The sequence below is a fragment of the Salvelinus fontinalis genome, chromosome 18 (genome assembly GCF_029448725.1).
Source record: "Salvelinus fontinalis isolate EN_2023a chromosome 18, ASM2944872v1, whole genome shotgun sequence".
Lineage (NCBI taxonomy): Eukaryota > Metazoa > Chordata > Actinopteri > Salmoniformes > Salmonidae > Salvelinus > Salvelinus fontinalis.
The window spans coordinates 38,107,583-38,130,054 of record NC_074682.1 but is presented as its reverse complement, the minus strand read 5'-3'; the positions used below and the strand labels follow the sequence as shown (position 1 = coordinate 38,130,054).

General features: G+C 43.7%; 1 pseudogene; it reads left to right on the top strand.

Moving 5' to 3' along the window:
* Nucleotides 1-2,436: 2,436 nt before the first annotated feature.
* LOC129816031 (tRNA (guanine(6)-N2)-methyltransferase THUMP3-like) overlaps nucleotides 2,437-22,472 on the top strand; it is a 47,451-nt pseudogene continuing 27,415 nt past the window's right edge.

The following is a 22,472-nucleotide window of genomic DNA, read 5'->3' as shown; positions in this document are numbered from 1 at the left end:
ATGAAGTTGATGCAAAGAGTCAATATTTGCAGTGTTGACCCTTCTTTTTCAAGACCTCTGCAATCCGCCCTGGCATGCTGGCAATTAACTTCTGGGCCACATCCTGACTGATAGCAGCCCATTCTTGCATAATCAATGCTTGGAGTTTGTGGGTTTTTGTTTGTCCACCCGCCTCTTGAGGATTGACCACAAGTTCTCAATGGGATTAAGGTCTAGAGAGTTTCCTGGCCATGGACCCAAAATATCGATGTTTTGTTCCCCGAGCCACTTAGCCACTTAGTGTTCTTAGGCAAAATTGTGAGTGAACCCACTCCCTTGGCTGAGAAGCAACCCCACACATGAATGGTCTCAGGATGATTTACTGTTGGCATGTCCCAGGACTGATGGTAGCGCTCACCTGGTCTTCTCCGGACAAGCTTTTTTCCGGGTTCCCCAAACAATTGGAAAGGGGATTCATCAGAGAAAATAACTTTACCCCAGTCCTCAGTAGTCCAATCCCTGTACCTTTTGCAGAATATCAGTCTGTCCCTGATGTTTTTCCTGGAGAGAAGTGGCTTCTTTGCTGCCATTCTTGACACCAGGCCATCATCCAAAAGTCTTCGCCTCACTGTGCGTGCAGATGCACTCACACCTGCCTGCTGCCATTCCTGAGCAAGCTCTGTACTGGTGGTGCCCCGAACACGCAGTTGTATCAACTTTAGGAGACAGTCCTGGCGCTTGCTGGACTTTCTTGGGCGCCCTGATGCCTTCTTCACAACAATTGAACAACTCTCCTTGAAGTTCTTGATGATCTGATAAATGGTTGATTTAGGTGCAATCTTACTGGCAGCAATATCCTTGCCTGTGAAACCCTTTTTGTCCAAAGCAATGATTACGGCACATGTTTCCTTGCAGGTAACCATGGTTGACAGAGGAATAACAATGATTCCAAGCACCACCCTCCTTTTGAAGCTTCCAGTCTGTTATTCGAACTCAACCAGCCTTGTCCTCGTCAACATTCACACCTGTGTTAATGAGAGAATCACTGACATTATGTCAGCTGGTCCTTTTGTGGCAGGGTTGAAATGCAGTAGACATGTTTTTTGGCATTTCAGTACATTTGCATGGCAAAAAGGGACTTTGCAATTCATCTGATCACTCTTCATCACATTCTGGAGTGTATGCAAATTGCCATCATACAAAACTAAGGCAGCAGACTTTGTTTAAATTAATATTTGTCATTCTCAAAACTTTTGACCACGACTGTAAGGTAATAGCATGTGAAAAAAGGGAAGGAGTCTCAATACATCCAAATACTCAGTGTTAACTGACTGGTAGAGTAGTGGTTATGGTGGTTGATCTCCAAAGGAGGCTTTGAGAGTTCTAATCCCAGAGGAGCAATTAATGGGACAACATTTTTCTTGTTGCCTTTGTGGGCCTGAAAGTGCAAACTAGAGGTATGTAGTGGGACAGGGGCTAGTTCCCATCAAATAGCAAGAATGAAGTGACACCTTGTTTCAAATGTCCTTTCAATAGAGTTGTGGTAACATTATGCTGTGGAGTAACAATACAACCCTTCTCTGCAAAAGCCAACTTTTACCTGGGGGCATGCTTTGTAGACCATTCATAGGCATTCCTAATCTTGGTCCCCCTGAAGAAACCAACATGTTAAGATAGTTTAGAAATTGTTGAAGTGGTTATGGTGAATTCCCAAAGGAGAGGTTGTGAGTTAAAATCCTTGCAAGAGCATGCCAACTTGCTTTTGTTGCCTTGACAGAACAATGTTGAGGTGGGTTTCCAGAAGGACATTAGACAGCAGAGGGAAATTGGATTATAAAATGTTAGGTTACAGCAACTGGTGTTGAGTAGGAGTGCTGATCTACGATCAAACTCACCCCATCAATATAATCTTATTCCAGACAACTGATTCAAAGCAAAGAAAGTAAGACTTAGAGCCCTCTCTCCTACTTATCTTAGCACCACCTGGCACACTACCAAAATACAGGTAATGGCCCTCCCAGGTCTTACCTAGTGTGTATAGCCAGTACATATTACGGGTATATGTAGGCCCGCAGGCCTCTTGCCCAAGCATCCCAAGGTGCCTTCCCCTTCCCCCCTGGGAACAAATGAACAAGAATACAAACTTAGTGAAGAATTCCACTAATCAAAAACAGTCATATGGCATACACAAACATCAGCAGGACCATCAACAAAATACTTTACAAAAAAATCATACAGACCAAGAACAAAACACAGGACAGACCAAGAACAAAACACAGGACAGACCAAGAAGCTCTCTGCTCAACAACCAATACTGGACATATCCAGAAGCTCTCTCCTCCTAACAAAGGAACTCTGGCATTTAAAGCTGCAGAAGGAGTCGGTAATTGAAAACAGCTGTATCTCCTAACGAGAGGGCAGGGTTAGCGCTCCAATCATCAATAGGGTCAACCAATCAGCTGCTTAGGACTTCAGGAAGCCGTTTCCTGAAATAAACACATAAACACATACAAACCCACAACAACACAGAAACTGGGGAACGTAACATGACCAATAACATTTGATTTGATCCATTGACCAGCAGCCTATAGTAAGTACCATGGAAACAAGCAGCCAGTCTGTCAGTGATGAGGAGATAACCTGTGAGGTCATCACTGTCACTATTGGAGCAAAACACTGCTGCAGATGAATTCCAGAAGATTGGGACTGATGACACAATAAGCAAGGACCGCTGTCGAATATACTTCCAAATAACCACAGAGTGCGCTCTCAGGTAAGATGCCAACAGATACGTTTCACACACTCCATTGTAAAATATATGTCATGACTCATGTAATTTGGATGGCATTCCCAGTAAGTCTGTCAGATATCACATGAAAACTGCAGCTTGTGGAAACTGAGATTTACTATCGCTTTGAATAATATATACCATTTTATTAGATGCTTTTATCCAAAGTGACTTGTTCATGCATGCATACATTTTGAGGTGGAATGGTTGGTCCTGGGAATAGAACCCACTATCCTGGCGGTACAAGCACCATTCTCTAGCAACTGCGCTACTAAGGACCATTTGGCAAACTATTCTGTTCTCACAAGAAGATAATAGGTGTACATGTAACAAAACCATTTCCTACTTGCGTTCCCAAGAAAAGGGGTTTGCCACCCAAACCTGAAGTTCAGGAAATCACATTGTGAGTTTATTTTGTCATGGAAGGTAGCGTGAGTCGTTCCACGAATAGAGTACTTTTTGCATCCCTTTAGTATTTTAAATAGAAATTGTACGCCAATATTGCTTTGAAAAATCTTATGGATCGTTCCATGTTATTTCAGCAAGCCATGACACCCATCATCTCAGATTATTCCGAAATTGTTTCTGTAGTTAGAAGCAGAGAAGATAAGCCTTCCAGAAACATTTTGTTGAAATATAATTTGATCTCTGAGAAATTAAGCTAATTGATTGCACCCAAATTGGCCATTTTAATTCATAGGATTTTTATAATATTCAATAAATATAGTATCTGACATCAGATTTAGACCTAACTTTATTAGCAGTTAAACATGAGGAATCCCAATGAATGGCCAAAAGCCAACACAGAACCCCCACTGTGTCAGTGCAGTACATATTGAGTGCTGTTTTCTGTAAGCATGCTGAAAGTCTGTCAATTTGTTTTTCAGAGAAATGGCATTGTTTGCTAAGAGCTGGCAGCAAGCTGATAGGTCTGCTGTTAGAACCAGTAAAGGCCGCTTTACCACTCTTGGGTAGCAAAATGACTTTGGCTTCTCTCCAGGCCTGAGGACAAACATCTTGCTCTAAACTCAGATGAAAGATATGACAGATAGGAGTGGCTGTATAGTCAGCTACCATGCTCAGTAGCTTTCCATCGAAGTTGTCAATGCCAGGAGGTTTGTCATTATTGGTCGATAACAATTTTTCCACCTCTCCCACACTAACTGTACAAAATTCTACCTTACAATGCTTTTCTTTTAATAATTTGTATTTTTTTATGAATGAATACGATGGCTCACTGTTCGTTGTTGGTACAGTTGAAGTCAGAAGTTTACATACACTTAGGTTGGAGTCATTAAAACTTGTTTTTCAACCACTCTTACAAATTTCTTGTTAACAAACTATACTTTTGGCAAGTCTGTTATGACATCTACTTTGTGCATGACACAAGTAATTCTTCCAAAAATTGTTGACAGACAGATTATTTCACTTATAATTCACTGTATCACAATTCCAGTGGGTCAGAAGTTTACATACACTAAGTTGACTGCGCCTTTAAACAGCTTGGAAAATTCCAGAAAATGTTGTCATGGCATTAGAAGCTTCTGATAGGCTAATTGACATCATTTTAGAAATGTGGAGTTGTACATGTGGATGTATTACAAGGCCTACCTTCAAACTCAGTACCTCTTTGCTTGACATCATGGGAAAATCAAAAGAAATCAGCCAAGACCTCGGAAGAAAAATTGTAGACCAACACAAGTCTGGTTAATCTTTGGTAGCATTTTTAAAATGCCTGAAGGTACCACGTTCATCTGTACAAACAATAGTACGCAGCCATCATACTACTCAGGAAGAAGACGCGTTCTGTCTCCTAGAGATGAACGTAGTTTGGTGAGAAAAGTGCAAATCAATCCCAGAACAACATCAAAGGACCTTGTGAAGATGCTGGAGTAAACGGGTACAAAATTATCTATATCCACAGTATAACAAGTCCTATATCAACATAACTTGAAAGGCTGCTCAGCAAGGAAGATGCCACTGCTCCAAAACCGCAATAAAAAAGCCAGGCTACAGTTTGCAACTGCACATGGGGACAAAGATCGTACTTTTTGGAGAAATGTCCTCTGGTCTGATGAAACAAAAATAGAACTGATTGGCCATAATGACCATCATTATGTTTGGAGGAAAAAGGGGAAGGCTTGCAAGCCGAAGAACGCCATCCCAACCGTGAATCACGGGGAAGGCAGCATCACGTTGTGGGGGTGCTTTGTGCAGGAGAGACTGGTGCACTTCACAAAATAGATGGCATCACGAGGTAAGAAAATCATGTGGATATATTGAAGCAACATCTAAAGACATCAGTCAGGAAGTTAAAGCTTAGTCGCAAATGGGTCTTCCAAATAGACAATGACCCCAAGCATACTTCCAAAGTTAGGGTAAAATGGCTTAGGACAACAAAGTCAAGGTATTGGAGTGGCCATCACAAAACCCTGACCTCAAGCCTATAGAAAATGTGTGGGCAGAAATGAAAAAGCGTGTGCGAGCAAGGAGGCCTACAAACCTGACTCAGTTACACCAGCTATGTCAGGAGGAATGGGCCAAAATTATCCAACTTATTGTGGGAAGTTTGTGGAAGGCTACCTGAAACGTTTGACCCAAGTTAAACAATTTAAAGGCAATCCTACCCAATACTAATTGAGTGTATGTAAACTTCTGACCCACTTGGAATGTGATGAAAGAAATAAAAGCTGAAATAAATCATTCTCTCTACTATTATTCTGACATTTCACATTCTTAAAATAAAGTAGTGATTCTACCTGACCTAAGACAGGGCATTTTCACTAGGATTAAATGTCAGGAATTGTGAAAAACTGAGTTTAAATGTATTTGGCTAAGGTGTATGTGAATTCTGACTTCAACTGTATGTCCTGCCTAAGTATATACATATGGGATGAGTAATGTGAGATATGTAAACATAATTAAAGTGACATTAACCTCTCTGGGATCGTTCGGGACGCTAGCATCCCACCTCGCCAACAGCCAGTGAAATTGCAGGGCGCCAAATTCAAATCAACAAATCTCATAATTAAAATTCCTCAAACATACAAGTATTTTACACCTTTTTAAAGATGCACTTCTCGTTAATCCAACCCCAGTGTCCGATTTCAAAAAGGCTTTACGGCTAAAGCACAACATATCATTATGTTAGGACAGCGCCTACATTCAGCCATTTTCCAACCAGAGAGGTGTCACAAAAAGCAGAAATATAGATAAAATGAATCACTAACCTTTGACGATCTTCATCAGATGACACTCCCAGGACTCAATGTTACACAATACATGTATGTTTTGTTCGATAAAGTTCATATTTATATCCAAAAACCTCAGTTTACATTGGCGCCATGTTCAGAAATGCCTCCAAAACATCCAGAGAAATTGCAGAGCCACATCAAATAACAGAAATACTCATCATAAACTTTGATGAAAGATACATGTTTTACATAGAATTACAGATAATCGTGTTCTTAATGCAACCGCTCTGTCAGATTTCAAAAAAGCTTTACGGCAAAAGCACAATATTCAATCATCTGAGTACAGCGTTCAGCCACCAAAGCAAGCCATACAGTTACCCGCCAAATTGTGGAGTCAACAAAAGTCAGAAATAGCATTATGAATCTTCACTTACCTTTGCTGATCTTCGTCGGAATGCACTCCCACTTCCACAAGTAATGTTTGTTTTGTTCGATTATGTCCAAATACCTCCGTTTTGTTCGCACGCTTAGTTCACTATTCCAAAGGCACAATGCGCGAGCGCAAAATCCACATGAAAAGTCAAAAGAGTTCCATTACAGTTTGTAGAAACATGTCAAACGATGTTTACAATCAATCCTTAGGGTCTTTTTACAATAAATCTTCAGTAATATTCCAACCGGACAATAGCGTATTCATTACAGAGGAAAAAGAAGGAACGGCGCGCCCTTGTGACCGCGCAGTAAACAACTCATTGACCTCAGCCTAGTTCACTTGTTGAAACAGGTCTTATTCGACCCCCTTCCACAATAGAAGCCTCAAACAACTTTCTAAAGACTGTTGACATCTGCTGGAAGCCTTGGGAAGTGCAATCTGGCCCCATAGACACAGCATATTGGATAGGCAATTACTTAAATGAAACTACAAACCTCATATTTCCCACTTCCTGGTTGGATTTGTCTCAGGTTTTTGCCTGCCATATGAGTTCTGTTATACTCACAGACATTATTTTAACAGTTTTGGAAACTTTAGAATGTTTTCTATCCAAACCTACTACTTATATGCATATCATAGCTTCTGGGTCTGGGTAACAAGCAGTTTACTCTGGGCACCTTATTCATCCAAGCTACTCAATACTGCCCCCCTTTCCCAAAGAAGTTAATTAACTAATGATCCATTTGTTAGAGTGGCCAAGGATTTCAAGTCTGTATGAAGGCAGCAGCCTCTCTGTATTAGTGATGGCTGTTCAACAGTCTGATGGCTTTGAGATGGAAAAATAGTTTCTGTCTCTCGGTCCCAGCTTTGATGCACCTGTACAGACCTCACCTTTTGGATGGGAGCGGGGTGAACAGGCAGTGGCCCAGATGGTTGTTGTCCTTGATGATCTTCTTGGCCTTCCTGTGATATCAAGTGCCGTAGGTGTCCTGGAGGGCAGGTAGTTTGACCCCGGTGATGCATTGTGCAGACCGCACCACCCTCTGGAGAGCCCTGCGGTTGTGGGCGGTGCAGTTGCCGTACCAGGCTGTGATATAGCCCATCAGGATGCTCTCAGTTGTGCATCTGGAAAAGTTTGTCAGGGTTTTAGGTGACAAGCCAAATTTCTTCAGCCTCCTGAGGTTGAAGAGGCACTGTTGCGCCTTCTTCACCACACTGTCTGTGTGGGTGGACCATTTCAGTTTGTCTGTGATGTGTACACGTTTAACACGTTTAAATGTTTTACTCACGTCGGCACCAGAGAAGGAGAGGGGGGGGGTGGGGGTCGCAGTTCTTGTTAGCGGGTCACGACGGTGGCACTGTATTATCCTCAAAGCGGGCAAAGAAGGTGTTTTAGTTTGTCTGGAAGTGTGACGTCGGTGTCCGTGACGTGGCTGGTTTTCCTTTTGTACTTATTTCCTGTAGACCCTGCCACATACGTCTCGTGTCTGAGCCATTGAATTGCGACTCCACTTTGTCCCTCTACCGGCATTTTGCTTGTTTGAATTCCTTGCGGAGGGAATAACTACACTGTTTATATTCAGCCATATTCCCAGACCTCTTTCCATGGTTAAATGCGGTGGTTTGCTCTTTCAGTTTTGCGCAAATGCAGCCATCCATTCACAGTTTCTGTTAAGGGTAGGTTTTAAGTCACAATGGATACAACATCTCCAATGCACTTCCTTATAAATTCACTCACAGAGTCAGCGTATAGGTCGATGTTATTCTCTGAGGCTGACCGGAACATATGCCAGTCCGCGTGATCAAAACAATATTGAACGCTTGGATTCCGATTGGTCAGACCAGCATTGAATGGTTCTTGTCACTGGTACATCCTGTTTGAGTTTCTGCCTATAAGACGGTAGGAGCAAAATGGTGTCGTGGCTCAATTTGCCGAAGGGAGGGCTTTGTATGCTTCGCGGAAGTTAGAGTAGCAGTGATCAAGTGTATTATCCCAGCACGTAGTGCAATAAATATGCTGATAGAATTTAGGTCGCCCTGTTCTCATTTGCTTTGTTAAAATCCCCATCTACGATAAATGCAGCCTCAGGATATATGGTTTCCAGTTTATGTAGAGTCCAGGAAAGTTCCTTTAGGGCCATATACATTTTTCATATAAATATGGAAGCCTGGTCTGCTTGAGGGGGAATGTAGACAGCTGTGACAGTAACTGACGAGAATTCTCTTTGAAGGTAGTATAGCCGGCATTTGACAGTGAAGAATTCAACTTCGGGTGACCAGAAGGACTTGAGTTCCTGTATTTTGTTATGATTACACCATGAGTCGTTAATCATGAAACCTACACCCCGCCCTTCCTCTTCCCAGAGAGGTGTTTATCTCTGTCGGTGCGATGCATGGAGAAGCCTGGTGGCTGAACCGATTCCGACAACATATCCCAAGAGAGCCATGTTTCCGTGAAACAGAGAATGTTACAATCCCTGATGTCTCTCTGGAAGGCAACCATTGCTTGAATTTCGTCTACCTTGTTGTCAAGAGACTGGACGTCGGGAGCAGTGGGCAATGCGCACGTGTACGGAGCCTGACCAGGAGGATGCTCCGTCTGCCCCTTCTACGGTGCCGTTCCAATCAGCGCTAGCAAAGCAGTCCTGCAGCATAATCTCTGATTCTGGAGACCATTTCTAAATGGAGCGAGTCACGGGTAATTCCTGTTTGAGCTTTCTGCTTGTGAACAGAAAGCGGGAGTACAGAGTCATGATTTGATTTGTCAAATGGCGGACAAGGGAGGGCCTTGTATGCTTGGGTAGAATAACAGTGGTCTAGGACTTTATTGGCCCCTAATGGTGAGGGAGACGTGTTGATGGAAGTTTGTCTTAATGATTTAATGACATGTCTTAATGAATAAAATTGCCAGTAACCAGAAAAGCAGCCTCCTGGATGTACGTTTTCTTGCTTGGTTATAGTCTCGTACAGTTCGTTAAGGGCCAGCTTGTTCTTGTCCTGAGGTGAAATGTACCCAACAGTCACGATAACAGCTGAAAACTCCCTCGGGAGGTAAAAGGATTGGCATTTGACCCCCAGGTATTCCAAGATGGGGGAACAATGGGTCAACACTTCAGCCGTGCTCGAGGCAGCGTATCAGTTGTTGAGGAAGAGGTAAACCCCCCCCCTTGATTTCTCCAACTCCACTGTCCTGTCAAAATGGAGAATCCATAGAGTTGGATAGCAATGGGGAGTATCTTGTTTCAGAAAAGAGGAGAAAATTGCAGTTTCGAGAGTCCCGTTGGTAGAAAATCTGCGATCAGAGGTCATCCATCTTATTATCAAGTGATTGGCCAGTAGAATGGTGGGAAGAGGTGGCCAGTTCTCTCTGCACCTCGCCAGGATCCCCCCCTTCTTGCCACTGTAACATCGGCATTTCCTCATGGGTAGCCCGAAAATTGGGTCAGAATTACAGAAAGAGCCCAGGGCAGATGAGTCACAGTTGAAGCCGGAATTGAGGGAACTGCAGATCTGATGTTCAAAAGTTGGTTCGGTTGTAAGAAATGATACATTTCAAGAAAAGAAAGTAAAAATAAGCTACAAAAGAATCACAAAATAGCAAAGTTGGATCGGAGCTTGGAAAACGGCAGCCATCCAGTAAGGCGCTCTCTCTCTCGGTAGAGATGTAAGACGGATGATAAGCTGTGCCTGGTTTTCTTCAGACATAGCGCTTTGCATTCAGGCCAAAGAGTTACATTTTTATCTCATCACACCACAGAATCTTTTGCCTAATGCTCTGAGTCTTTCCTGTGCCTTTCTGCTAACTTTTTCTCAGGAGTGGCTTCCATCTGGCCACTCTTTTATAAAGCCCCAGGTGAATTGCTGTAGAAACTGTTGTCCTTCTGGCAGCTTCTCCCATCTCAGCCAAGGAACTCTATAGTTCTGTCTGAATGGTCATTGGGTTCTTGGTCACCTCCCTGACCAAGGTCCTTGTTGCTTAGTTTGGTTGGAGGGCCAGCTCTAGGCAGAGTCTGGGTAGTTCCATATTTTTTCGATTTCCCAATGATGGAGACCACTGTGCTCTTGGAAACTTTCAACACCCTTCCCCAGATATACACTAAGTGTACAGAACTTTAAGAACACCTTCCCATATTGAGTTGCATCTAAATTCGTCGGGGCATGGACTCTAAATGCTTCCCACAGTTGTGTCAAGTTGGCTGGATGTCCTTTAGGTGGTGGACCACACTGGAAACTGTTGAGCGTTAACCCAGCAGTGTTGCAGTTCTTGGCACAAACCGGTGTGCCTGGCACCTACTACCATACCCTGTTCAAAGTCACAAATCTTTTCATATCAAATTTTTATTTGTCTCATACACATATTTAGCAGATGTTATTGCGGGTGTAGCAAAATGCTTGTGTTCCTAGCTTCAACAGTGCAGTAGTATCTAACAATTCACAACAATACACAAAAATCTAAAAGTAAAATAATGAAATTAAGAAAAATATAAATATTAGATTGTATTTTAGTTAATGCCACTCCAACATTGCTCAGTAGAATATAATACAGTATAAACATATGAGTAAAGCAGTATGTAAATATTTATTAAAGTGACTAGACTTCCATTATTAAAGTGGCCAGTGATTCCAAGTCTATGTATATGGGGCAGCAGCCTCTAAGGTGCAGGGTTGTGTAACCGGGTGGAAGCTGGCCAGTGATGACTATTTAACAGTCTGATGGCCTTGAGATAGAATATGTTTTTCAGTCTCTCGGTCCCAGCTTTGATGCACCTGTATAGACCTTGCCTTCTGGATGATAGCAGGGTGAACAGGCCGTGGCTCGGGTGGTTGATGTCCTTGATGATATTTTTGGCCTTCATGTGACATCGGGTGCTGTAGGTGTCCTGGAGGGTAGGTAGTCACCCTCGGAATGGCACACACACACACAATCCAAGTCTCAATTGTCTCAAGGCTTAAAAAGCTGCATTTAATCTTTCTTCTCCATTTCATCTACAGTGATTGAAGTGGATTTAACAAGTGACATCAATAAGATCATAGCTTTCACCTGGATTCATCTGGTCAGTCTATGTCATGGAAAATGCAGGTGTTCTTAATATTTTGTATACTCAGTATATATGGGGCAATTTAGCAATTAGAATTTGTTGCGTGCAATGGTTAGGATAAATTAGGCGTTGTTGTCACGCCCTGACCTTAGAGAACCTTTTTATGTCTCTATTTGGTTTGGTCAGGGTGTGATTTGTGTTGGGCATTCTATGTTTTGTTTTCTATGTTTCTTTATTTCTATGTTTTGGCCGGGTATGGTTCTCAATCAGGGACAGCTGTCTATCGTTGTCTCTGATTGGGAACCATACTTAGGTAGCCCTTTTTCCTCCTTACAGTGTGGGAAGTTAACTTTGTTTGTGGCACTATAGCCCAGTAAGCTTCACAGGTTTTTCTTCTGTTTGTTGTTTTGTTGGCGACAGTCAAATAAAAAGGAATATGTACACTCAACGCTGCACCTTGGTCTTCTTCCAGCAACGGCCGTGACAGAACTACCCACCACAAAAGGACCAAGCAGCGTGGTAAAAACCAACGCTCTGGATAACATAAAAACAGCCTAACCAACTCTGCTAGTGTGAGTAAAATGGTCAGAGTGAGCTGTTCTAACATTTGTGTCTGGAAGTAGCTAGCAAGCTAGCCAACGTTCGCCAGTTAGCTTGGGTGCCTGACTGCTGTTGTTAGGTCAGTACGCTTGGATCAACCCTACTCCTCGGCCAGAGCGTCCAGTGTGCTCTCTGAGTGCTCCGAGAGCAAAACACTCCAAATTTATGAGCGGACAATCTGACAACACTCTGAGTTTACCAACGTCCAGAGCACACTCTGGCACTCCAGATTAAATTTACGAACACACCTGTAGTATAAACCAGCCTTTAGTCTTGAAATTGTTGGTTGTTCCATACATGGCCTGACATGTGAATCCTTAGAGATGAGTGGGGCTAAAGCTTCAGACAGTGTGAATGATACTGAATGGGTGTAGACAAAGAATAGCTCTCCAGTAGGTGAGCCAGTACCAAAATATTCAAGGGCAAATTTCTCAGAAGTGAGGTTACAAGTTTATCAACTTTCAAAGCAGAATTACTTTCCCATTGTACCTCAACTGGACTGTCTGATGTACCATTTTATAGCTCTGAGTCGCAAATTTTATCCAATGTAAAAAACACATGAGATCGAGCCGGTCGGTTACATATTAGTGGCTTTCAGATAGCACTCTAATAATGCAATGTCTTAGTAATTTGAAGAAATGTTTGAAGACAAGGGCACATGACGAACAGAGGGATTGAGCCTTGGGACATTTATATTAGAGGTTGCCATCTGTTGATAAGCTTCCTGTGGAGAATAAGTATATAGACTTTTTCGACTGTATTATTGACTGTATGTTTGTTTATTCCATGTGGAACACTGTGCTGTTGTATGTGTCGAACTGCTTTGCTTTATCTTGGCCAGGTCGCAGTTGTAAATGAGAACTTGTTCTCAACTAGCCTACCTGCTTAAATAAAGGTGAAATAATAAATTAAAAAAGTAGTACTCACTGAACTCAAACAGGCTGTAAGGTACACAGTGGACAATTTGGGACAGAGGTATGAATAATTGAATAAGAGACATTTTTGACAATTTCCTATTATTATTATTATTATTATTATTATTATTACTCAATTCTATAGTTTGGGTAGAACCAGTGATTTCAGCAAGAAGGTAATGTCACATAAACCAATATGTTTTCATTACTTGGAACTGTGTCCAGAATTGAAGTAGATCCAAGTAAATGTTTTTAGTACTGAATATTGAGCTGATAAGCCAGCACCAACTTTTTGAAGGTCATATGAGATTTGTTAAACAGGTTTCATATTTTGACTAGTTGATGTCACAGGGACGTGTCAATGCAACAAGTCAAAATGATAAGATTACAAGAGAGGTGCTCTGGGATTGTTACCTTTAGAAGGTGCCTATTCCGCTTGACAGGACACTGTATCATCTGATGTGTCTCAAGTATAATTCTCTATACACATTGGTTTTATCAAGATGTCCTGTCCAAGAATCATCAGACACAATTACGAATAAGAATTTTTAGGACTGATTTAAGATGTGCAAACTAAGGACATGTTTATTTTCTTTCTTCCAGGACTGATGGAATGTCCACTACCAAGTGTGTGTTTTTTTTTTTTACATGTTTACCAATGATTCTGTATCTCTCCCTTTTGAAAGACTTCCTGAGAAAAGGATGAACCTTAAAGGGCACACATTAAATTCTGAAGTATCTATTGTCAGAGTTTGTTGCACACATGTAAATTCTCCTGATAAGAAATGTACCCCCCAAAAAACAATGTAAACCTGGTACACAACATTTTTAAAATTTCTTTAAAGAATGAGGTACAGGGAAAGAAACACTCACTTAATAGGGTTGAATGACTTGTGACCTCTGTTCTGACTTTCTGTTGAGGCCTGATCACACTGATGATTAGGTAGAAGTAGGGTTGCAAAGGGTCAAACTTTACGATACATTTCCGGAAATTTTCCATGCGAAGTTAAGCCTGGGAATTTTGGATATTTTGCTTAAATTCATCAATTTTTTTTGCCTATAACAGTGCACCTTTTTTGTGGGATACACAAGGCAATTCTAGGTCTTGCGGCATATTTCAGGTGAAACTATCCCCAATTCAATGAAATTGCAACCATCTGCATGCACAGTGCACTCTTCCATCACATGTACAGCTGATTCTCAAGATCTTGCACACTAATGAGATGCTATTGAGCCCACACTACTACACTGTCTGAACCAAAGACTACATGCTTTCTGTTAAGTTTTGATTACAATACTGGGTGGGGTGAATATATCTTATGACATACATTATTTTTTTGTAAATAGTAGCTTGTTTTAAATTGAAAAAGTGGCGCCGACAGAGATGGTCGCCTCACTTGGCGTTTTTTGGAAACTATGCCATGTGTTTTTTGTAATGTAAACTCAGCAAAAAAAGTTTTTTAGCAACGTTTGTGATCATTTTGTATGCATTTTGATGGAGGAAAACTGGGTGGATTATTGACTGAAACCAGCTAAACTGAGTTTTTATGGATATAAAGAAGGACATAATCAAACAAAAGGACCATTTGTGATGTTACTGGGACCTTTTGGAGTGCCAACAGAAGATCAAAGGTAAGGCATTTTTTATATCGCTATTTCTGACTTTCATGTCGCACCTGCCTGGTTGAAATATGTTTTTCATGTGTTCGTATGCGGGGCGCTGTCCTCAGATAATCGCATGGTTTGCTTTCTCCGTAAAGCCTTTTTGATATCTGACACAGCGGCTGAATTAACAAGAATTTAAGCTTTATTTTGATGTATTACACTTGTGATTTTATGAAAGTAAAATACTTATAATACTGTTGTTTGAATTTCACGCTCTGCAATTTCACCGGATGTTGGCCAGGTGGGATCTACCGTCCCACAAGAAGTTAAGATACTAACAGCTTACAGACAGTAGGCAATTTAGGACACTAAAGAGGCCTTTCTACTGACTCTGAAAAACACCAAAAGAAAGATCCCAGGGTCCCTGCTCATCCCAATAGCACAAGGAGGCATGAGGACTGCAGATGTGGCCAGAGCAATAAATTGCAATGTCCGTACTGTGAGACGCCTAAGACATCGCTACAGGACGGACAGCTGATCGTCCTCGCAGTGGCAGACCACGTGTAACAGCTGCACAGGACCGATATCTCCGAACATCATACCTACAGGATGGCAACAACTGGCAGAGTGTTACGAACGCCTCTAGGAAGAAGGAACGCAACATCCTGCTACAACGCAACTCCCCGTGGAGTGAAAAAGGTATGGGACTGTAGGTGCGAGTAAGGATGACAAAGGCAGAGAATTTACCGTTTACTAGGAATTTATTCCATCACACGGTAATGTTGGGAAAAGGGGCTGAACGGAACCAAAGCAAAGAAAGTAAATGTCAAAGCCCCCTCTTCTACCTTACCTGTCTACCCACTACTTACCTAACTAGCACCCCCTGGTGCACTAACCAAAATACAGGGGGTGGTCCACCCAGGTCTTACCAAGTGTGCATAGACAGTAAACTACAACGGGTTATGTATGCCCGCAGGCCTCTTGCCTAACACTCCCTAGGTGCCTTCCTCGGGAAGGCCCCCTGAGAACAAACAGAATAATTCCTAATCACAAACACAGTCCTTTTGGCATACACATACCTTTGCAGGACCGGCTACAAAATACTACACACAAACTATTTAAGCAACAACCAACACAAACTATCAAAGAAACTCTCTCTGAACAACGACCAATACAGGCTATAACAATAAGCTAAGACACAAACAACACAGGCCTTCACCCTCAGCTCTATTCTCTCAGCAATCATCTCTCTTCTGAGCAACAGAACACTGGCTTATATAGCTGGAGAAAGAGTTGGTAATTGAAGACAGCTGCGTCCTCTGACGAGAGGGCTGCTTGGGGGGTTCCAGGAAGCCATTTTCTTGAAACACACACATACAAACCACAACACAGAAACTGGGGAACATAACACCGAGTTACACCAGGAACGCACAATCCCTCCATCAGTGCTCAGACTGTCCGCAATAGGCTGAGAGAGGCTGGACTGAGGCCTGTTGTAGGCCTGTTGTAAGGCAAGTCCTCACCAGACATCACCGGCAACAATGTCACCTATGGGCACAAACCCACCATCGTTGGACCGACAGGACTGGCAAAAAGTGCTCTTCACTGACGAGTTGCGGTTTTGTCTCACCAGGGGTGATGGTCAGATTCGTGTTTATCGTCGAAGGAATGAGCGTTACACAGAGGCTTGTACTCTGAAACGGGATCGAGGTGGAGGGTCCGTCGTGGTCAGGGGTGGTGTGTCACGGTATCATCGGACTGAGCTTGTTGTCATTGCAGGCAATCTCAACGCTGTGCGTTACAGGGAAGACATCCCCCTCCCTCATGTGGTACCCTTCCTGCAGGCTCATCCTGACATGATCCTCCAGCATGACAATGCCACCAGCCATACTGCTCGTTCTGTGCGTGATTTCCTGCAAGACAGGAATGTCAGTGTTCTGCCATGGCCAGCGAAGAGCCCGGATCTCAATCCCATTGAGCACGTCTGGGACCTGTTGGATTGGAGGGTGAGGGCTAGAGCCATTCCCCTCAGAAATGTCCAGGAACTTGCAGGTGCCTTGGTGGGAGAGTGGGGTAACATCTCACAGCAATAACTTGCAAATCTGGTGCAGTCCATGAGGAGGAGATGCACTGCAGTACTTAATGCAGCTGGTGGCCACACCAGATACTGACTGTTACTTTTGATTTTGATCCCCCCCTTTGTTCAGGGACACATTACTCGATTTCTGTTCATGTCTGTGGAACTTGTTCAGTTTGTCTGTTGTTGAATCTTGTTATGTCCATACAAATATTTACACATGTTAAGTTTGCTGAAAATAAATGCAGTTGACAGTGAGAAGACGTTTCTTTTTTTGCTGAGTTCATGTTGGTAATGGGTGACAGTTATTCTAAATGGATTGAAGGTTTTATTCGGGTTCGTTCCTTTCGTCCTTGTCAATCGTCATTGGGTCATTGGTGAAATTAGCATTATGACAATATATTTAATTAAATAATTAAAAAAACCTATTAATGCAATTGCAGACAGAAGTTGACAATCAGTAACATAGCACGCATGTTTCCGAGTAAGTTCTGCATCAAACAAAAAGTCTCCAGTTGTTTTGTTACACCCTCAGTCTAGCCTGGTGATGTCACTACCTACGTCATTACCTTTTTACTCCTGAGACCAAAACCCTGCCTACCAAGTTATATAAACAATGGCTTTTAGTGTTATCTAAAACTTAGCAGTAAACGTCCACTCCCCAAAGTTGATTTATTGTGGAATGTTTGACTAGTTTTATCTTCTCCACTCCCCTGCAGAGCTCCTTCTTCACAGTCACACATTACTCAGAGGGGCCTCATAATGTATATTTATTGTTAATCTGTAGTCTAGGACCCTATTAATGTAAGGACGGAGGGGTCTTATATCCCCTCCCCTTCTATTAATACAATATAAGAATAATCAATTATTCTAATTCATCAAACATTTTGGTACAACCCTTTTCATGACCCCTAGGTGAACCCGACAGTTTCCCGGGGTCAAACACTTTCTTACTAATAGCTAGTAATGTCTCTGTTCTACAGAATGTATCAGATTGTTGGGTTTGTGGATTGCTAACAAATCAAAACAAATCAAATGTATTTATATAGCCCTTCTTACATCAGCTGATATCTCACAGTGCTGTACAGAAACCAAGCCTAAAACCCCAAACAGCAAGCAATGCAGGTGTAGAAGCACGGGGGCTAGGAAAAACTCCCTAGAAAGGCCAAAACCTAGGAAGAAACCTAGAGAGGAACCAGGCTATGAGGGGTGGCCAGTCCTCTTCTGGCTGGGCCGGGTGGAGATTATAACAGAACATGGCCAAGATGTTCAAATGTTCATAAATTACCAGCATGGTCAAATAATAATAATCACAGTAGTTGTCGAGGGTGCAGCAAGTAAGCACCTCAGGAGTAAATGTCAGTTGGCTTTTCATAGCCGATCATTAAGAGTATCTCTACCGCTCCTGCAGTCTCTAGAGAGTTGAAAACAGCAGGTCTGGGACAGGTACACGTCCGTTGAACAGGCCAGGGTTCCATAGCCGCAGGCAGAACAGTTGAAACTGGAGCAGCAGCACGGCCAGGTGGACTGGGGACAGCAAGGAGTCATCATGCCAGGTAGGAGTCATCATGCCAGGTCACACAGGACACCGGATAAGACAGGAGAAGTACTCCAGATATAACAAACTGAGCCTAGCCCTCCGACACATAAACTAATGCAGCATAAATACTGGAGGCTGAGACAGGAGGGGTCAGGAGACACTGTGGCCCCATCCGATGATACCCCCGGACAGGGCCAAACAGGAAGGATATAACCCCACCCACTTTGCCAAAGCACAGCCCCCACACCACTAGAGGGAAACTTCAACCACCAACTTACCATCCTGAGACAAGGCCGAGTATAGCCCACAAAGATCTCCGCCACGGCACAACCCAAGGGGGGGGGGGGGGGCGCCAACCCAGACAGGAAGATCACGTCAGTGACTCAACCCACTCAAGTGACGCACCCCTCCTCGGGACGGCATGAAAGAGCACCACCAGTAAGCCAGTGACTCAGCCCCTGTAATAGGGTTAGAGGCAGAGAATCCCAGGGGAGAAAGGGGAAACGGCCAGGCAGAGACAGCAATGGCGGTCCGTTACTCCAGAGCCTTTCCGTTCACCTTCACACTCTTGGGCCAGACTACACTCAATCATATGACCCACTGAAGAGATGAGTCTTCAGTAAAGACTTAAAAGTTGAGACCGAGTCTGCGTCTCTCACATGGGTAGGCAGACCATTCCATAAAAATGGAGCTCTATAGGAGGAAGCCCTGCCTCCAGCTGTTTGCTTAGAAATTCTAGGGACAATTAGGAGGCCTGCGTCTTGTGACCGTAGCATACGTGTAGGTATGTACGGCAGGACAAAATCAGAAAGATAGGTAGGAGCAAGCCCATGTAATGCTTTGTAGGTTAGCAGTAAAACCTTGAAATCAGCCCTTGCCTTAACAGGAAGCCAGTGTAGGGAGGCTATCACTGGAGTAATATGATACACATTTTTGGTTCTAGTCAGGATTCTAGCAGCCGTATTTAGCACTAACTGCAGTTTATTTAGTGCTTTATCCGGGTAGCCGGAAAGTAGAGCATTGCAGTGATGAGACAGTGATGCAGTAACAACATTGCAGTAACAAACAGTGATGAGACTGCCATGTGGTCCAAAGCAGGTAACCTTACAAACAGAGAGCTTGATTGGGTAAAGGATAAGGTGTTTTATATGAAGAAGTGTATTGCTGTTGTTTTGTTTTTTGTTGTTGTCTTGCTTCAATACAAATCTTACCAGATTGGGTCTGCTGGATGAATTAGCCATCAACTCCCTGACCCCTGTAAGTGCAGTGAGGTCTGCAGTGAGGTCGCCAATGTGATAGGGGAGTACAAGCCAATTTGCAAAAAAAGGTTTCAGCAGTGTGTTGTTACTCTCTTTGACATTTGGAGGTCTGCACTCTACAAAATGTATTGTTATTTACACAAATGCATTGAGATACTAATCTGTCATTAACATGCTGAAATGTCATTGCCAGTATCCATAAATTAAATTCTGTAATGAAGCATATGTGTAACTGTATGAAGCGAAGGTCTTAAGTTAAAACATTCTACTGCAATGGTTTTACAAGTTGGATTGTACAAACCAGAATGAAGGGTTTAAAAGTGTCTGGTTTTATGTGTTGGTTTTGTTTACTTACTCATTTGATAGTTTCTGGAATAACCAAATTAATAAAATGTTACTAAGAGGTTCCAACCAACTCAATGCACCAAGTACACATGTCGATCAGGAGCTCTCTCGGGGTAGTCTTTAGTCACCAATCACCACCTTCCGGAGACACCTGAAACCCCACCTCTTTAAGGAATACCTAGGATAGGATAAAGTAATCCTTCTACCCCCCCCTTTAAAAGAGTTAGATGCACTATTGTAAAGTGGTTGTTCCACTGGATATCATAAGGTGAATGCACCAATTTGTAAGTCGCTCTGGATAAGAGCGTCTGCTAAATGACTTAAATGTAAAAATGTAAATGTAGTCCCGTTAGATCTCTTATATACTGGTTACAGACACGTTACATAGGCATGGTTCATAGGGTTGGTTCCGGCATTTGTCTGGCACCGTCTTCTATCTTAGAACATATCCTGGTCATTCTGCCAGATGGTCATAAGGAGGGTGTCATGTCTCCCCCCTCATGTCTTTACCAAGCACAGGCAGGAACCAAGGATTGGTTATGCCACTAAGACAATATGAACATTTTCAAGGCTGTCTCTTCACAAGATATCACATTCCATCTGCTTATCACTTGTGTGATAATAATCATAAAATGTTAAGGTAAGCATTAGATTTTAGCTTCTGTATCAAAATACATCATTGTCATAAATCATAATAAAGGTTACACTTAACAGGAGTGAATCTAATTTCATTCATATGTAATGGGTGTGTGTTGGTGGCAGGGAAGTCAGGCGCAGGAGAACGAACTTGGTAAAAACGGAGTTGTTTAATAAATGCTGATAAAACTCCAAAAACCAAAATGTACAAAATAACAAAAGTGGGTACAAAACCCGTCGCACACCAACATAATACATGCACATCACATACAAACAAAAAATCTCCGACAAGGACATGAGGGGAAACAGAGGGTTAAATACACAACATGTAATTGTTGGGATTGGAACCAGGTGTGAAGGAAGACGACAAAACCAATGGAAAATGAAAAAATTGATCACTGATGGCTAGAAGGCCGAACACCGCCCGAACAAGGAGAGGGACCGACTTCGGCGGAAGTCGTGACAGTAACCCCCCCCCCCGACGCGCGGCACTAGCAGCGCATCGGCACCGACCTCGGGGACGACCCGGAGGGCGAGGTGCAGGGCGATTCGGAAATCTCTCATCATGGAATTATCCAACACGTCCTCCACTGGAACCCAGCATCTCTCCTCTGGACCATACCCCTCCCAGTCCACGAGGTACTGAAGGCCCCTCGCCCGACGTCTCGAATCCAGTATGGAACGAACGGAGTACGCCGGGGCCCCCTCGATGTCCAGAGGGGGTGGAGGAACCTCCCGCACTTCAGACTCCTGGAGTGGACCAGCCACCATTGGCCTGAGGAGAGACACATGGAACGAGGGGTTAATGCAGTAATCGGGGGGAAGCTGTAACCTGTAACAAACCTCGTTCACTCTCCTCAGGACTTTAAATGTCTCCACAAACCGCGGACCCAGCTTCCGACAGGGCAGGTGGAGGGGCAGGTTTCGGGTCGAGAGCCAGACCCTTTTCCCCCGGTGCGAACACCGGGGCCTCATTGCGGTGACGGTCTGCCCCAACTTTCTGGCACAGTACGGCACGTTGAAGGTGGACATGGGCGGTGTCCCATGTTTCTTCCGTGCGCCGGAACCAGTCGTCCACCACAGGAGCCTCGGTCTGACTCTGTTGCCAAGGAGTCCGAACGGGCTGATACCCCAATACATACTGGAAGGGAGAAAGGTTAGTGGAGGAATGGCGGAGCGAGTTCTGGGCCATCTCTGCCCAGGGCACCTGCCCGTTACTCTCGGGGTGAAAACCTGGGGTAAGGCTGACCGAGACCCCCAGACGTTCTATGAATGCCTTCCAGACCATTGACGTGAACTGGGAACCCCGATCAGACACTATATCCTCAGGCACCCCGTAATACCGGAAGACGTGTGTAAACAGGGCCTCCGCAGTTTGTAGGGCCGTAGGGAGACCGGGCAGAGGAAGGAGGCAACAGGACTTAGAAAAACGATCCACAACAACCAGGATCGTGGTGTTACCCTGTGAAGGTGGAAGATCGGTAAGGAAATCCACCGACAGGTGCAACCACGGCCGTTGTGGAACGGGTAAGGGTTGTCACTTACTTCTGGGCAGGTGTCTAGGAGCCTTGCACTGGGCGCACACCGAGCAGGAGGAAACATAAACCCTCACGTTCTTAGCTAAAGTGGGCCACCAGTACTTCCCAATAAGACAGCGCACCGTCCGACCGATCCCAGGATGACCAGAGGAGGGTGACATGTGGGCCCAATAGATCAGCCGCTCAATGTCCGCGTCCAGCTCCCACACTACCGGCCCCACCAAACAAGAGGTGGGGAGTATGGGAGTGGGATCCATGGGCCGCTGCTCTGTGTCATACAGCCGGAACAATGCGTCTGCCTTAACGTTCTGGGAGCCTGGTCTGTAAGAAAGGGTAAACACAAAACGGGTGAAAAACATGGCCCACCTTGCCTGGCGAGGGTTCAGTCTCCTCGCCGTCCGGATGTACTCCAGATTGCGGTGGTCAGTCCAGATGAGAAAAGGGTGTCTAGCCCCCTCAAGCCAATGTCTCCACGCCTTCAGGGCCTTGACAACAGCCAACAACTCCCAGTCCCCTACGTCATAG